Source organism: Schistocerca piceifrons, chromosome 7 (assembly GCF_021461385.2).
Source record: "Schistocerca piceifrons isolate TAMUIC-IGC-003096 chromosome 7, iqSchPice1.1, whole genome shotgun sequence".
Classification (NCBI taxonomy): Eukaryota; Metazoa; Arthropoda; class Insecta; order Orthoptera; family Acrididae; genus Schistocerca; species Schistocerca piceifrons.
Genome location: NC_060144.1, coordinates 134,469,794 through 134,487,581, shown reverse-complemented (window position 1 = coordinate 134,487,581; position 17,788 = coordinate 134,469,794). Strand labels below are relative to the sequence as shown.

At 41.1% G+C, this 17,788-nt stretch overlaps 1 protein-coding gene and 1 non-coding gene across 2 annotated transcripts in view; both read right to left on the bottom strand.

Moving 5' to 3' along the window:
- The window catches only part of LOC124804706 (dmX-like protein 2), a 327,684-nt gene that overhangs the window by 186,429 nt on the left and 123,467 nt on the right, over positions 1–17,788 (bottom strand). The window lies entirely within an intron of this gene.
- Positions 2,207–2,281, bottom strand: Trnas-uga. The gene has a single exon. It is a non-coding gene; the product is annotated as a tRNA-Ser (tRNA).

The window sequence follows — 17,788 nt, the reverse complement described above, 5'->3', positions numbered from 1 at the left end:
ATTCTAAAAAGACTGGTTCATACCTGTGGAAGTTTTTTCATCTTTGTATAACTACCACAAGCTGTATCCATTTCAACCTGCTTACTATAGCAATCCTGGATCTCCTCCTACAATTCCCCACCCCATTCTCCACTCACTCCCAACACCAATACCAAATCATCTGTTTGTGATGTCTTGGATTGTGCCTATCAGCAGATCCATTCTTTTAGTCATGTACCATAAAACTCTTTGTTTGCCTGATTCAGTGCAGTACTTCTTCACTAGTTAATCAACCAATCCAACTAATTTTCAGCATTCCTCTGTAACACCCCATTCCAAAATCTTCTATTCTTTTCTTGTCTATGCTATTTATGGTCAACATTTGACTTCCATATAACACTAAACTCCAAAAACATACTTTCAGAGAACACTTCAAAAAGCTTAAGTTTATTTTGATGTTTCTTTTTCAGGAAATCTTTTCTTGCTATGGCCAGCCTGTATTTTATATAGTTTCACAACTTCAGACACCGTCAGTTATTTTGCAGTCCAGATAACAACAACAATAACAACAATAATAAAAACTTGTCTGCTCTGCTACCTTTGGTGTCATTTCCTAAACTAATTCCCTCAGTAAATGCCTTATTTAACACTTTCAGACCCTCTGATTACAGCTGTGAACATTAACTTTCACTTTGTCTTCACTGCAACAGAAGTATTTTTCCCAAATGGGAACCTGAGGTACACATTTGTGAGTGTTTAACCTTTTCATCATGTGCAAGTGCTGCCAACTGTTGAGCACCACTATGAAAATATTAGCAAGTCAATGCAGCAGTGCATAGCAGGTCATGACCACCAAAATACACGGATGTGGTTGGTTCACTATATTCTACCATATAATTCAATATTGTTATTGTTATTTTGGGTGATAATTCTTGAATTATCATGTTACTATTCATTACAATAGAGATTTTTTCATAATTAATTATTTTAGTATATAAAATAAAGCCAAGTGTGCAACGTATCCTTTGAAAACAGTTACATATTTTTGTATAAATCTTGCATCTAAAATCATTAAAAAAGTTACCTAAGAGCATTACCACATAAAGAAAAATTTTCTTTCCTCTAGCAAAAAAATCAGGTTTGAAAGGGTTAATTTAACTACTTTCCATCACCCTTGTTTAACTTTTGTTGTTTTCATCTTACAACTGCTTTTCAAGATATCCACTCTCTTCAACAGTTCTTCCAAGTTCTTTGCTGTCTCTGACTGAATTATAACAACATTAGCAAAGGTTGAAGTTTTTATTTCTTCACACTGGACTTTAATTCTTCCTTGCTTTACACAAAGATCAAACAACATACGAAAAAGGTTGAATCCAAGCTTCAATCCCTTGCCAGTTACTGCCTCCCTTTCACTCTCTTCGACTCTTATAACTGCATTTTATCCCGGATGACCAATGAAATCTGTTAAAAGCTTTTTGTAAATCTACAAGTGCTTTAAATGTGGGTTTGCCTTTCTTGGGCCTATTTCTTAAGATAGGTCATATGGACTGTAATGTTTTACATGTTTCTACATTATATTCCTGGAAGTGGAAGGGGGGCAGCGAGTTTGATGTTAAATCATGGGAAGGATATTCTGAGATCAGCCTACATGTATGGCAGAGCCAGGTTTGAAACATTTCCTGTGCTTATCATTGTGTGAAGTGAAAGCTCTTTCTCAGCTGGACACACTAATAAACAAAATTTTTGACACTTAATTCATACTCTTGTCTCTGGTACAATCATGGATACTGTCTAATTTTGCTGCACAAACAGACTGCTATTTAATATTTTCAATTTTCCTTCAAACGAATTTGATGCCGTTGGTTTTTTTTACTTCATATGAGGTGAATGAGCACTATGGGTGATTGGGGCTCATTCACAGTGTACCATAAACTGACTGCTATTGTGTCTGCTGTGCAGGCCAAAGATGTTGAAACGACACGCTCCAGTATGCTGTATAGTTTGTTGTTTTTTTCTTTTTCTTTTTTTTTTTAAATCAATAATAATCAGTTAATTGTTGTTTTGGTTTTCTTGGGAGGCATTGGTTAAAAAGCGTAATTAGCCCTGATGAGCAGTCTGTGACTATGAGAGTGAATCAAATATAAACAGGATTATTATTCCAGAATGAGATTTTCACTCTGCAGCAGAGTGTGCGCTGATATGAAACTTCCTGGCAGATTAAAACTGTGTGCCCGACCGAGACTCGAACTCGGGACCTTTGCCTTTCACGGGCAAGTGCTCTACCAACTGAGCTACCGAAGCACGACTCACGCCCGGTCCTCACAGCTTTACTTCTGCCAGTATCTCGTCTCCTACCTTCCAAACTTTACAGAAGCTCTCCTGCGAACCTGTGAGGACCGGGCGTGAGTCGTGCTTCGGTAGCTCAGTTGGTAGAGCACTTGCCCGCGAGGTCCCGAGTTCGAGTCTCAGTCGGGCAAACAGTTTTAATCTGCCAGGAAGTTTCATATCAGCGCACACTCCGCTGCAGAGTGAAAATCTCATTCTGGAAACATCCCCCATGCTGTGGCTAAGCCATCTCTCCGCAATATCCTTTCTTTCAGGAGTGCTAGTTCTGCAAGTTTCGCAGGAGAGCTTCTGTAAAGTTAGGAAGGTAGGAGACAAGATACTGGCAGAAGTAAAGCTGTGAGGACCGGGCGTGAGTCGTGCTTCGGTAGCTCAGTTGGTAGAGCACTTGCCCGCGAAAGGCAAAGGACCCGAGTTCGAGTCTCAGTCGCGCACACAGTTTTAATCTGCCAGGAAGTTTCAGGATTATTATTTTTTAATAAGTTTACTTCAGTTTCAGAAAAATTCATACACTCATAATTATTTTTCTATATAGTCTCCTGAGTGGGAAACACATTCTTCTAAGTGGATAGGCAGTTTCCTGATCCTGTTTTCGTAAAATGAATGGGGCTGTGACAACAGCCAGTTGGGTACGAACACTTCGATAGCGCCATCCTCATCGTATCTGTGTCCTCTAACTGCTTCCTTTAGTGATTCAAACAAAGAAAAATCACATAGTGGTAAGTCTGGACAGTAGGAAGGATGTTCTATATTGGTCCAGAACAATTCCTGAATTTTTTGTTGAGTATGGGCATCTGTGTGTGCTTTAACACTGTCATGAAGCATGATGACATCCCAGATTGGAAATGTGAGGTCATTCTGACATTATGCATGTTTTGTTTGTACAGACAACTGCAAGAACTTTCGGCACCGAGAGATTTTTTGTGGCTTTGATGGTAGCAGATTCACCCTTTTTGTATCATTCCATGCTGCTGTTTTTTTTTTTTTTTTTTTTTTTTTTCAATTACATGGCGTAATGGTGCACCCATGTTTCATCACAAGTCAAGATCTGGAGTAAAAAAATGTTCCTCTTTGGTTTGATATAGCGTTGGTAGCTGTTTGCACATCTCAAGACAATGACATTTGTGCTCTGTGATGAGAAGATAAGGCACCCACACTATGAACTCTTTCTGAAATCCAGGGTTGTCAGCAATGATCGCCTGAGCACTACCGCAGCTTAGAACAACCCCAGGAGCAATTTCAACAATTGTTATTTGGTGATAGTCTTCAATAAGCTGTCTAACAATGCGAATATTCTCCTCAGTCATGCTGGTCCTCTGACAATGTCAGTGAGCTGCATTCTCAACCTCATGAAAACTGTGTGTGCCATGCATGCACTTGAGTCTTTTGCAGGATGTCGTCCCTGAATTGTGCCACAAAACTTTCAAATTTCGGATGGTTTTACACCCTCTGTAGTGAGAAACTTTATTATATGCACTGTGCAACAGATGACAGAACCTCTTCATATTACATCATGATTCTGACTGCAGCAATAGTACGACAACATTCTAGCTTTGGAGAACAATTACTGGAAACAAAAGCAAAAATGTGGAGAGATCCTGCCTCTCTCAGTTTACAAACAGGCACGTAAAACAAAAATTGTGGTTTGTATTTGATTCACCCTTGTACAATGAAGATAATATATGTATTAATATCAATAAAAAATTGACTACTCTTTACATAATACCAATAAAAAGAGAGATCGCAAATATATACTGGTTTATAAATTAGCTGCCTTTTCTAGAAACTGATCAAATCTGCTAATGAGTGTAAGCCCAAGATATAAGCCCATTATATCTGGCAAGCAAGAAACGACTAAATGAAGAGGAAGTTAACTAAAAAGAAATGACGAATCAGTAAAAGTTGTTGTTTTTTGTTGTTGCTGTTGTGGTCTTCAGTCCTGAGACTGGTTTGATGCAGCTCTCCATGCCAGCCTATCCTGTGCAAGCTTCTTCATCTCCCAGTACTTACTGCAACCTACATCCTTCTAAATCTGTTTACTGTATTCATCTCTTGGTCTCCCTCTACGATTTTTACCCTCCACGCTGCCGTCAAATGCTAAATTTGTGATCCCTTGATGCCTCAGAACATGTCCTACTAACCGGTCCCTTCTTTTTGTCAAGCTGCGCCAGAAACTCCTCCCCAATTCTATTCAATACCTCCTTATTAGTTATGTGATCTACCCATCTAATATTCAGCATTCTTCTGTAGCACCACATTGCGAAAGCTTCTATTCCCTTCTTGTCTAAACTATTTATCATCCATGTTTCACTTCCATACATGGCCGCACTCCATACAAATACTTTCAGAAACAACTTCCTCATGCTTAAATCAATACTCGATGTTAACAAATTTCTCTTCTTCAGAAACGCTTTCCTTGCCACTGCCAGTCTACATTTTATACCCTCTCTACTTCGACCATCATCAGTTATTTTTCTCCCCAAATAGTAAAACTCCTTTACTACTTTAAGGGTCATTTCCTAATCTAATTCCTTCAGCATCACCCAGCTTAATTCGACTACATTCCATTATCCTCGTTTTGCTTTTGTTGATGTTCATCTTATATCCTCCTTTCAAGACACTGTCCATTCTGTTCAACTGCTCTTCCAAGTCCTTTGCTGTCTCTGACAGAATTACAATGTCATCGGCGAACCTCAAAGTTTTTATTTCTTCTCTATGGATTTTAACACCTAGTCCGAATTTTTCTTTTGTTTACTTTACTGCTTGCTCAATATACAGATTGAATAACATCGGGGAGAGGCTACAACCCTGTCTCACTCCCTTCCCAACCACTGCTTCCCTTTCATGCCCCTCGACTCTAATAACTGCCATCTGGTTTCTGTACATATTGTAAATAGCCTTTCGCTCTCTGTATTTTACCCTTGCCACCTTTAGTATTTGAAAGACAGTACTCCAGTCAACATTGTCAAAAGCTTTCTCTAAGTCTACAAATGCTAGAAATGTAGGTTTGCCTTTCCTTAATCTTTCTTCTAAAATAAGTTGTGAGGTCAGTATTGCCTCACATGTTCCAATATTTCTACGGAATCCAAACTGATCTTCCCCGAGGGCAGCTTCTACCAGTTTTTCCATTCGTCTGTAAAGAATTCGTGTTTGTATTTTGCAGCTGTGACTTATTAAACTGATAGTTCGGTAATTTTCACATCTGTCAACACCTGCCTTCTTTGGAATTGGAATTACTATGTTCTTCTTGAAGTATTTCGCCTGTCTCATATATCTTGCTCACCAGATGGTAGAGTTTTGTCAGGACTGGCTCTCTCAAGGCTGTCAGTAGTTCTAATGGAATGTTGTCTACTCCCGGGGCCTTGTTTCGACTCACGTCTTTCAGTGCTCTGTCAAACTCTTCACGCAGTATCGTATCTCCCATTTCATCTTCATCTACATCATCTTCCATTTCCATAATATTGTCCTCAAGTACATCGCCTTTGTATAGACCCTCTATATACTCCTTCCACCTTTCTGCTTTCCCTTCTCTGCTTAGAACTGGGTTTCATCTGAGCTCTTGATATTCATACAAGTGGTTCTCTTTTCTCCAAAGGTCTCTTTAATTTTCCTGTTGGCAGTATCTATCTTACCCCTAGTGAGATAAGCCTCTACATCTTTACATTTGTCCTCTAGCCATGTCTGCTTAGCCATTTTGCACTTCCTGTCGATCTCATTTTTGAGATGTTTGTATTCCTTTTTGCCTGCTTCATTTACTGCATTTTTATATTTTCTCCTTTCATCAATTAAATTCAATATTTCTTCTGTTACCCAAGGATTTCTACTAGCCTTCATCTTTTTACCTACTTGATCATCTGCTGCCTTCACTACTTCATCCCTCAGGGCTACCCATTCTTCTTCTACTGTACTACTTACTTCTCCCATTCCTGTCAATTGTTCCCATATGCTCTCCCTGAAACTCTGTACAACCTCTGGTTGTAAAGTAAAGTAATGTTTGACAAATAACAGCCTCCAACCATAACATATAAAAGAAGAACAGTTGGAGCTGATGTATTTTGGGGAAGACTATTATTTATAGCAGCAGTGAGTGCTGAGAAACACCTTTCAACTGTTCCCACATTGTTTTCATCAAAGTTTCAAGATCAACAAATGCCAAGACTGTTGCTGAGAAATGCCAGCAGCGATGCTGCAGTTGCTGGGTCTCACTACTACCAATTGTCATCGTAGAAGTGAATGCAGTTGCTGACACACAGTCTCGGACTGATGCAGTCAGGACCTCCACTACAGTAGCAGATGACACTAACGACAAGCTGATGCAAAGTGATTCTGAAGATGAACCAGGTCAAACTGAACCACCAGCGATTGAGTTTCTGAAACTTTATCAGTGAAAGAACGGCAAGAAAAGACAAAATTAGCTATTTCTTTGTTGAAATTTAATAGCTTAAGTAAGATTAGATGAGGCCAACAATGACTCAGATAAAATTTTAAAAAACTGTAGTAGATTCAAACAAAAAAAATATGGCTGCAAATATTCACTCAAAATAATGAGTTTAATGTTAAAGTGGACAATTTATATAAAGAAATAAATACTTAGAATAAAAAATTTAGAGACCTTGTCAGCAGCCTTTGAAGTTTGTAACCAATATAATATAGACAGACTTGCAGAATTAAATGGTAGTATGACAAAACTTGACAAATGACTGGATCATATTGCAGAGCTGAGAGTTGAAAAAAGGTTAAAATCAGTTGTTAATATAATTAATGGTCAATTAAACAATTTAAAACTTACAATAGACAAAGAAGTAGTTAAAAATAACCCATGTTTGAAAGAGGAGTTAAACAAAATTTATAAGTACTATGATGGGCTGATCAGAAAGTGTTACCTGATGTAAATTTCAAAAGAAAATTACAGAAAGAGAGTTTTCTTGAATATAGCAACTGAATTAAGGGAAAATAAACAAACAGTGATGAATTTACAGAAATATATGAACTGTAACAACCACTTGATTACTGAATTGGAAGAAACATTCTGACAAAATACAGCTAGGGAAATGGGAATACTATAGCCAGTACCAGCAAATTTTGTATGCTGAAAAGAACAAACTGACAGTAAGTTACAGGAAATTACTTGGTAGATCATAGAGATTGCTAACCCCACACATATATTAAATGTACTGAAAGCACTGCTAGTAAAAATAGTGGATATAGCGTTGTGGGAATTGCACTGTTGATTTGGAAGAGAAATGTGAGGTGACGTAGGGAAGTGGATACCTTCTGGGAGAAACAGAGGGAAGAGTGCCATGCAGCAGTAGTCTCCTTGATTGTGCAGATTTTATTAGAGGGGGCAGTAGCCAATCAGATGTTATTCCATCTTTGAGCTATTATCTGCACCTGTAAATCCACTTCTGCGATCTGGAAAGCAAATGTGGGGCAAGTTATAGCTCCTCTAGCCAAGCGATTAACCAGTTCATTCCCTGAGAACTTAGGACCCAGAGAAAGTCAACTGAGCCATTTGTGTTACTAAGTTCAATGAGCAGATCATGAATAACACACACACAGGGTGACAAGAGTGACATTGGTCAATGGCCTGATGATTGCTATTGAGTCACTATAAATTAAAATACTGTAAAGGGAAGATCATTTAATAAAGTGGAGGTCTCTGTCAACAGCTATCATTTCCACTGTAAAAACGCTAAATGTTCCTGACACCCAGAGGGTGTAAAAGCATGTCCCATCTTATCCACAGTTTTAGAGCCATCAGCGTAAAAGGTAACAGCATCCTGAAACTCCAAAAGAACTCGAAGTAATCGATGCCAAAAGGTCAGAGACTTTAGAACCTGGAAATAGATCAGTCCTAATTCATGGCTTGGGCACCAACCAAAAGGGGCAGGGGTGTGTGTGTGCATGGAAACATGGGGAGCACATTCCAGGGACGATAGGTGGAGATCCTAGTGGAGAACTGCAAGGTGCATTCCAACTGGCAATCCTAGCTGAGGGCCAGTATCAGGAGGCTGACACACCTTGTATGTGAAAAGAATGGGATATGTTGAACAATCAGGGAATTGTTGGATGATGATTACATAGGAGACCAAGAGGTAGTACCGTAGGAAATGAAGAGGTAACATCCCCACTTCTGAAAGGAAACTGTCTATGGGACTAGTCTGGAAGATGCCACTGGTCAGACGAACTCCAGATTATGGGCCGAGTCTAACAATTTCAAAGCCGAAGGTGCCACTGAGCCTTAAACCTCGTGACCATAATGCATTCTGGATGAGACCAGGGCCTGGTAAATATGGAGAAGCATAGCATGATCCACACCGCAAGAGGTGTGGGCAAGGAATCAGAGAGCATTACGCTTCCACATACAACTAGTCTTTAGCAGATGAATATAGGACAGCCAAGTCAGTTTTTTTTATCCAAAAGGAGGCCCAAAAATTGGGACCATGGAACAACTTCCAAGTGCTGGATAGCCCTGTGGAGTTCTGGATCAGGATGGACCAAGTTATGATAACAGAAATGCATGACCCACATTTTTGCAGGGGAGAACTGGAAACCATGGGAAAAGATCTACGCAGAGTCATGTTGAATGGCACCTTGGAGTGTCATTCAGCTGACGCTACTGAGTAGGAGCTGTACAAAATGCAAAAGTTGTCGACAAGCAGCGCAACGGTGACCACTGGCCCAACTGAGCTCACTAGCCCATCGACTGCGATGAGGAAAAGTGTGACACTTAGGTCAGAGAGCTGCAGGACACCGTTCTCTTGGGCCCATGGACAGTTGAGTAAAGTATCAACTCAAACCCTGGCCTGTGGGATAAAAACTGATGGAGACTTAGAAGTACCCATCATGGGGGGTAAGTAAAATATGATAGTGCCAAGTGGTGTTGTACGTCTTATGTAGGTCAAAAAAGACTGTTATGAAGTGTTGGTGTTTAGAAAAAGCCTGCCGGACTGCTGTTTCCAACCAGATCTGTTGTGAATTGTCCCTCCTGGAAACCTCACTGATAGGGGGACAAAAGGCCCTAAGACTTGAAAACTCTACATAATGTGTGGGCAACCATTATTTGCAGAACATGCAGATGAGGCTAACTGGTTTGCAGGTGTCTAGAGATGTTTGGTTTTGCCTGGCTTAAGATTGAGATGATGATACTATATCGCCACTGCGAAGATAAGAACCTTCAAGGCAAATACGTTTGAAGACCCTGAATACATGTAGCCCTTAACTAACATTAGCCCTTAAGTAACATTCAGGTTTTGAATTGAATCAGAGCCTGGGGTCATACCATGAGACAAGACAACAACCTGAAGCAGTGCCCAGTCAGTGAATGGGCACTATATCATTTGGCTTGGCAGGGGGTAGGACGAAACATAGGGATCATCTTCAACTTGTCATTTCTGCTGTAGAAAGACAGCCAGATAAGAAGAGGATGCTGATGCTGTCATGAAGTGGGTCACAAGGTGTTCAGCAGGAATGGTGCATTGGTACATAGATCAGCCTTATGGACAAAGAGTTGTAAACAGTTGTTGATCATTGGTGGCCCAGAAGACTACAACTTGGCGTGAACCTGGGATGAAGAAACATATGTTCCCAGGGAGGAGACACAGCACTCCCAGCATTCCATCATCATCATCATCATCATCGTTGTTTTCCAACTTCAGTTTCCATGGTGTGGTGTACAAGTGCTTGCCATCTCCTTCTGCCTTCATACACCTTCTGTTCCAGGACAACTTCCCATTTGTGTCCTTTCTCAACAAATGTTCAAATGTGTGTGAAATCTTATGGGGCTTAACTTCTAAGGTCATCAGTTCCTAAGCTTACACGCTACTTAACCTAAATTATCCAAGGACAAACACACACACCCATGCCCGAGGGAGGACTCAAACCTCTGCTGGGACCAGCCGCATAGTCCATGACTGCAGCGCCTTAGACCACTCGGCTAATCCCATGCAGCTGTCCGTTCTCTTCCAAATATAATCTTACATCCTCTATCCAGCATTTTCTTGGTCTCCTCTGTGGTTTTCTTCCTATGAGATTCAGGTTGAAATACTTTTTGGCATGTCTTACGATGTTCATTCTCATTATGTGCCCATACCACTGAAATCTACGTTTCTTTATGACACTGGTAACAGGAACCTCAATATTCATTCCTGATTTTGTCATTTCTAGTTGTTTGAGTCATAGCTCTAATGAATCTCACTTCTGTTGCCTGAATTCTGCTGAGGTCTTTGTTTAGTAGGATACATGTTTCTAAACCACATGTATTGGTATGAAACAGATGTGTACATGGTCACTTTTGCTTTTTGTGGTATTTTATCGTCCCAGAGAAGATTTCTGATTTGACTATAAAAATTTTGTGCTTTCTGTGTCCTGCTGTGTACTTCCTGCTTAATGGTGTTGTCTTCTGAGATCATGCTTCCTAGGTACCTGAAATGGGAAACATATTTTACATTGACTCCTTCTAGAAATATATCTGAGATTGATCCTTGCCTGTTGTTGGTCATTTCTACTGTCTTCATTTACTTATTTTTAGTCCAAAATTTTTGAATGTGTTATTTCCATCATTATGTTTCTTTTGTGCTTCAGCTTCTGTCTCTCCACCTACTATCAAATCACTGGAAAAAAACCAGATCATTTGGTTTGCTGTCTATTTTCTTGATAGATTTTATGATCTTGTCCATTACTATTACAAACAGGAGTGGTGATGGCGCACGTCCTTGTTGGACACCTGTCTCTGTTTCAAACCATTCTGATGTCTGTTGCCTATCTGGACACAGCTGTAATACTTTTGGTACAGCATTTCGGTTTTATGAGTTAGGTGCTTTGGCGCCTTTAGGTCTTCCAAACATTCCCATATCTTGTTTTGAGGAACACTGTCATATGCTGTTTCAATTTCCACCAATACAATCACAAGAATTCTTCCATATTCCCAGTACTTTTCTATCAGCATTTCTTACTGCAAAAATAAGATCCATAGTACCTTGGTCTTTCCTGAACCCCTGTTTTTCTTCCTCAAGTAAAGGTTCTTCTATCTTTCTAAGTCTCATTTCTATGATCTTTTATAACAGCTTCAGGGTGTGTGACAGCAGTGTGATGCCTCTGTAATTTCCACATTTTCATCGATTGCCCTTTTTAATCAGAGGGATGGTGACTCCTTTGCTCCAATCTTCTAGGATTTTGTTTTCTTCCCAAATCACTGGTAACACTCTATACAGCCAATTTAAGTCTAATATTCCAGTTGCCTTTTTCATGACTGAGCTGAGATCATCAAAGTCTGTCGACTTCCCATTCCGCATAGTCTTTAATGCTGTTTCCATCTTAGCCCATGTTAAAGAGTGTCCATTGGTTTGGACTTCATTAATTATTCTACAGTTGCTGATGGTTGTGAGGTCCCCTTCTCCATTTAGCAGAATGTTGAAGTACTTTTTCATTTCATTCCTGATCCCTTTCTCTGTTCATATTAAGTTACAGTCATCTGTTTCCAGTGCAAGGATGTTTACATATTCATTTTGTTTACTCTTTGGTACATTGTATAGTCATTTCCAACTTGCCTGACAATCTTCCTCTATACTTTAGTAAAACTTTTTCTTTTCTTTGTGGATCACTCTTACAGCTAATTTCTTTCTCTAGAGTTCCTGTGCTAGATGTTCAATTGCTAATTCATTCGGTGCATCATCTATTTTCTGTTTTTCATAGTATAATTTTCTTTTAAGTACGTTTCTATCTTCTGCTGTCTTGACCTGATCATTCCACCAAGATGTTTCCTTCTCTTTTGTGTCACAATCGTTTTACCGCAGATGTCTCTGGCTTCTTTAACATGGGTTTCTTTGAATTTAGACTATTCATCTTCTACTCCCCCTTCTCAGTTTTGGGCAATCTGGCTGTTACTCATGCTTCACAGTTTCTTTTCTTCTACATGTCCTTCTTACTGAATTTAATTAGACAGCAAGCCTTACTACAAAGTTTCTTAGAAGTGATAAGGTTACTTAGTGAAGGTGGTGGCTTGATATGTTATAGGCCTCTTTGGTGACCCTCAACAGCTATTGCAATGTCTTTGGTCCACCGTGGGTGGCACTGGCAAGTGGTAGAGGGAACCTGTAGAAAGGAAAATAGCAGTTCCAGCAATGTGGGTGATCACGTCAGAGACATCTGGGCCAACCTCGTTGATGCAATCTGACAGAGAGGGGCGAAGGTAACAGCAGATCTACACAGCTGCTAGTTTGCTCTTTGAAGCACCTAATGTGGTCTGCCAGTGGCAAGGAAGTGACATGATCACCAAAAAGTGGTCATTGTTCTAAAGATCATCGTGTAATGACCAATGCACTGGAGCCACAAGACTCAGGAGATCATTAGATCAATAGCTGAAAATGTGCTGTGGGCTGCACTGAAGTGGGTAAGGGTACCATCACTGAGGAGACACACATCACAACTGGTAAGAAGCTGGTCGAGTAGAAGGCCACTACAAGATGAAGTGGTAGTATCTCCCACAAGGGGTGGTGCTGACTTAAATCCCCAAGCAGGAGAAAAGGGGGATGGATTACTGCATTAAGATAATCGACTCAAGATAGTAAGTGGCCTGCAAATGGTGATTGCTGGGGTCATCTGCACTCACACCCACACACCCACTATTGCTTCCAAAGTGGTACGAAGGGGAATCCAGTCACCAAACACATCCATGGGACCTGATGTATCCTTCAGATACCCTCTTGGGGCCAGCATGGTTCTGACAAAATGCATAATTTCAACAGTGTGTCGGGGAATGATTATCAGTGAACCATGCTTCCTGTAGAGCAGAAGCTATTTTAGAAGAGGTGGTGTTGTAGTTCTGGCAGGTGATGGTAATATCAATTACAGCTCCACTGAATGATCGTGTTACAGGCACCCATGTTGTGTTCCACTGCAATGTTAGTTGAACGTTTAAACATTCTGGTTTGTGACAGTATGGGAAGTTCTCATGTTTTATGCTTTAGGTATTGTTAGAAATGGTTTATGTTAACTACCTTAGAAAGTAAATTTGGTATCCTCTCAGGATAATGAGAGGTCATATCACACCTTGTTCTTTTGGCTCACAACACTTTGGCTGCTTCCAGGACTAAATTTCTAAATAAAATAACATCTCACATTCAACAGGAAACACTCTATCTTGAGCAGTTTTGAATATTTCCATAGCCAATAAAATACTTCTCAAGGTCCGATTCCAGTGAAAAGTACAGAAGTGTGTACTGTCTATGGGTGTGAGGTTAGCCCCCCTCCAATATATGTAAATGGACCCTGAGTTATATGCCCACTTACGTGAAACACACACACACACACACACACACACACACACACACACACACACACACACACACAAAGTCATAATCTCCTAATCAGTTATATTGTTATACTGGCCAAAGAACTTAGCTAGTGGTGCCACGGTGTTGTTTGAATACCAACAAAACAGATACTGAATTGGTGGTGAAGAGGGGGAGTGGGGTCAGATGGGACGGTCAAGTGATGTTCATTCATGTATCAAAAGCTATTGGATCAATATTTTGTCAGTCTAATTAACATTAGAAACAGACTTCACTACCTGTGATTGAGTATATAGTGAGGCTGGTATGCAATGTTAAAAAAATTATTGATGTTAGGACTCAAACTCATGCTGCTGGCACAATCACAGGTAATGCTTACTTTTGTTGCACCTTTAATGGACTTAATTTATTCAATTTTCCTTCAAAGGAACTTGACTCTGAATTTTCTTATTTCATTTGAGGTGAGCGAGTGCCAAGGTTACTGGGGTTTGTCTGTTTTATATCATGAACTGGTTGCTTTTACATCTGCTGCGCAGTCCAAAGATGCTGAAAGGACGAGCTACACTATGCTGTGCAGATTTTTTTCTATCATAATTTTCTGTTGACTACTTTTCCTTTTTGAGACGCACGGGTGGTTATAATTAAAATTTCTCTACTTGAGCCAGTGTGGATGGAAAACAATTTACTGTACGGTATCCAACTTGGATATGATGTTGGGACTGTGTGCTACAGAATGTGTGTTGTTAGTACTGTTAGCGTCATCACTTGCTGTTAGGCACTGGTACTGGTTCAATGATGTATGGTTGAGACAAAAGAGTCAATGAACATTATAGCTGCAAACAGTCAACATGGGTCTGGAAAAGATAAGCAGGATATAACTCACAAAGTTGATTTATTAAGACAACAGCAATAGTGCTCCTCTTCGTGAGTATCAACGCATTACAGGAATACGGAGAGGTCCGCTTTCTGCACTGGGGTTGAAGAACATTATTCAGAAATATGAATTAACTGGCAATTTGGAAATTGTTTCTGGGAGAGGCTGATGGCCAACTGTGCCACAAATTGTTGAAGAAGTTACTGTTGCTATGGGTGAGAATGCTGGATGCAATGTGTGATCTCCAAGCAGTGCATGAACTGTGTTACTACAACTGATCATTCCATGGTCTACAGTTCAAAAAGTGCTGTGAACAATTGTGAAGTGGTATCTGTTCAAACTTCACAATAGTCGCCAACTTTTGCCATATGACACAGTCATTGCTCTACTCTTATGTTCCTTGCACAGGTTGAAGTTGACCACATGTATCCTTGGAACATTTTGTGGAGTTATGAAGTACACATTACGCTCACTGGGGCAGTGAACACACACAAGTTGCATTTGGGGATCACCACCACCAACGAAATTTCATGACGTTCCCCTGCATAGTGAACACATCACTGTGTGGTGACGCATCACAACACAGTTCATAACCAGTTCATTTTTCTTTGAGGAATTTGGAGCCCAAAGACCACGGACTTGCAGCATGAATGGCACACATTAATGTGATCTGCTTTGCGAACATGTGACCCCGCTCTATGGGAGAATGTTTCTTTGGATTCAACTATTTTGGTGCACAAGGGAGGTCCACCTCATGCTGCTTCATAAGAATTTGGAGACAACAGAATTACTGATCAACTGTTCCAAGCTGCGTGGCCACCAAAATAATCAGATTTGAACCTTTCATGTGGAAATTAAAATGTGGTTCTTCCAATAAGCGATTCACTATTTCTCTTCTGCATGTCCTTACACATGTTTCCACAAAGTTTCACTGTCTTATGATCTCTTGTTTTCCATGGGCTCCTTTCAAGTGGTGAAAATTTAATTATAACCACCCAGTATATTGGTTTATGAGTTAGCTGCTTTTTCCAGAAACCGGTCAAATCTGCTAATGAGAAAAATCTCAAGAAAGAGGACCATTGTAACATCATCTGAAGAACTAACTTACTTAACTGCATTACTGATAACCCGAATGCATACAAGTTTTAGTTTTTGTTTATTTATTTACAACATGCTCCATTACATTATTTATAATTGTGTGTGTGTGTGTGTGTGTGTGTGTGTGTGTGTGTGTGTGTGTGTGTGTAGTTTAGTATAATGCTTGTGCTGTACGATGATTTTTTTTTTGTGGGGTTTAAGGGCGCTCAACTACGGAGGTCATTAGCGCCCAGTCACAAGTGTTAGAGCACATGGAATCTAGTAAAACTCAAGGGGAGGGGGGACACCAGAAAGTCCGTACAAAGATGCAGATAAAATAAGTAAAAAAGTTAGATGTCTTTGAACAAGCCAGTCAAAGTTATAAAACGCAGAACACGAGCAGCTACTCGAGCGTCATCAGCTAAAATATCCGGTAAAGTAGATGGCAGGGACAGGACAACACGAGATTGACTAAAGCGGGGACACAACAATAAAACATGGCGCACTGTTAATGCTTGACCACAAAGGCACTGCGGGGCTGGGTCACCGGAGAGCAGGTAGCGGTGGCTAAACCAGCAATGCCCAATCCGCAACCTGGTCAGAAGGACCTCTTCTCGCCGAGACGGTCGGGAGGAGGTCGTCCAAGCAGTTGGGAGCGGTTTTACTGCCCGGAGCTTGTTTCCTTGGAGGGATGACCAAGCATCCCACCACAACGGCACAAGCCTCTTACAAACAACCCCACGAACGTCAGATGACGGGACACAATGGGAGGCTGGCCAAGGCAGGAGGACTGCAGCCTTGGCTGCAGCATCAGCAGCCTAGTTCCCAGGCACTCCTACATGTCCGGGAACCCACAGAAAGCTGACAAGAGAACCATTATCAGAGAAAGAATGGAGGGACCGCTGGATCCGTTGTACCAAGGGATGGACCGGATAGGGAGCTCCAAGGCTCTGAAGAGCACTGAGTGAATCAGAGCAGAGTACATACGATGAATGGCGATGGCGGCGGGCATACTGAACGGCCTGATGGAGAGCAAAAAGCTCGGCCGTAAAACTGGAACATTGGTCGAGGAGCCGGTATTTAAAGGTGACGGCCCCGACGACAAAGGCACAGCCGACACCATCGTCAGTTTTGGAGCCATCGGTGTAAATAAAGGTGTGACCGGCAAGTCTAGCACGAAGTTCGACAAACCGTGAGCAATACACTGCAGCCGGAGTACCCTCCATCAGGAGTGAGCTGAGGTCGAGATAAATATGAACCGGAGCCTGGAGCCAAGGTGGTGTCGAGCTCTCATCCTCTCTGAAGGTGGTAGGGAGGGCAAAATCCAATTGTCGAAGCAGGCGACGGAAGCGGACTCCAGGGGGCAGCAGGGCAGACACATACAACCCGTACTGACGGTCAAGAGAATCGGCGAAGAAGAACTGATAAGAGGGTTGGTCGGGCATTGACAACAGCCGGCAGGCAGCGGATGATGATGATGATGATGATGATGATGATGATGATGATGAGAGAACAGAGAAGATGAAACCCGGTGCTGGCACATAGCCCATTCCTCATGAATAGCACCAACACGGCTGGCAAGGTAAACGCCCCATCCAAGAGATGGATCACTATCAACACTGTCACATGCCCTCACTTTTTGAGGCCATGCAGAAAGGCTTGGTATTTAAACAAGGACAATGGCACTAAGTCTGGTGACCAGGAACTTTATGCCACTACCTATGTTCTCCTTGCCAAGAAATACTGGCAGTGGAAATATTTTCCACTGCCCGGAATTCAAATTGGCTTACCTCAGCTCAATTTTGGCCACAGAGGCGGTTAATGCATATGAGTGTTTTAATATCATGGAGCACGAGAAGTTACCCAGTGCGATGTATGTGGTTCCTTGAGAAGACTAAAATGGGATACCTAACTTGGGCTCTAAAGGCACTTGATTTAACCTGATAGACTGTGAACAGATTGACCCGAAGAAACTCATGCCATGTGACTGGCCAAAATAGCCCCACATATGGTAGATACCAATTGCATACTGTGTGCTTGGGAGGTGTTAATAGCTCAATAATGTAAATGTTTTCCAAACCTGGTGGCATCAATACCACATTGACTGTGTGACACACTTCACATTGACATAATCCTTCTGCCTTTGACCTCACCATCCAATTCATCGTGATAAGGATACAAATGTCTGTGTTGAGTAAGTGCAGGAAATGCTTTTGTCATATCA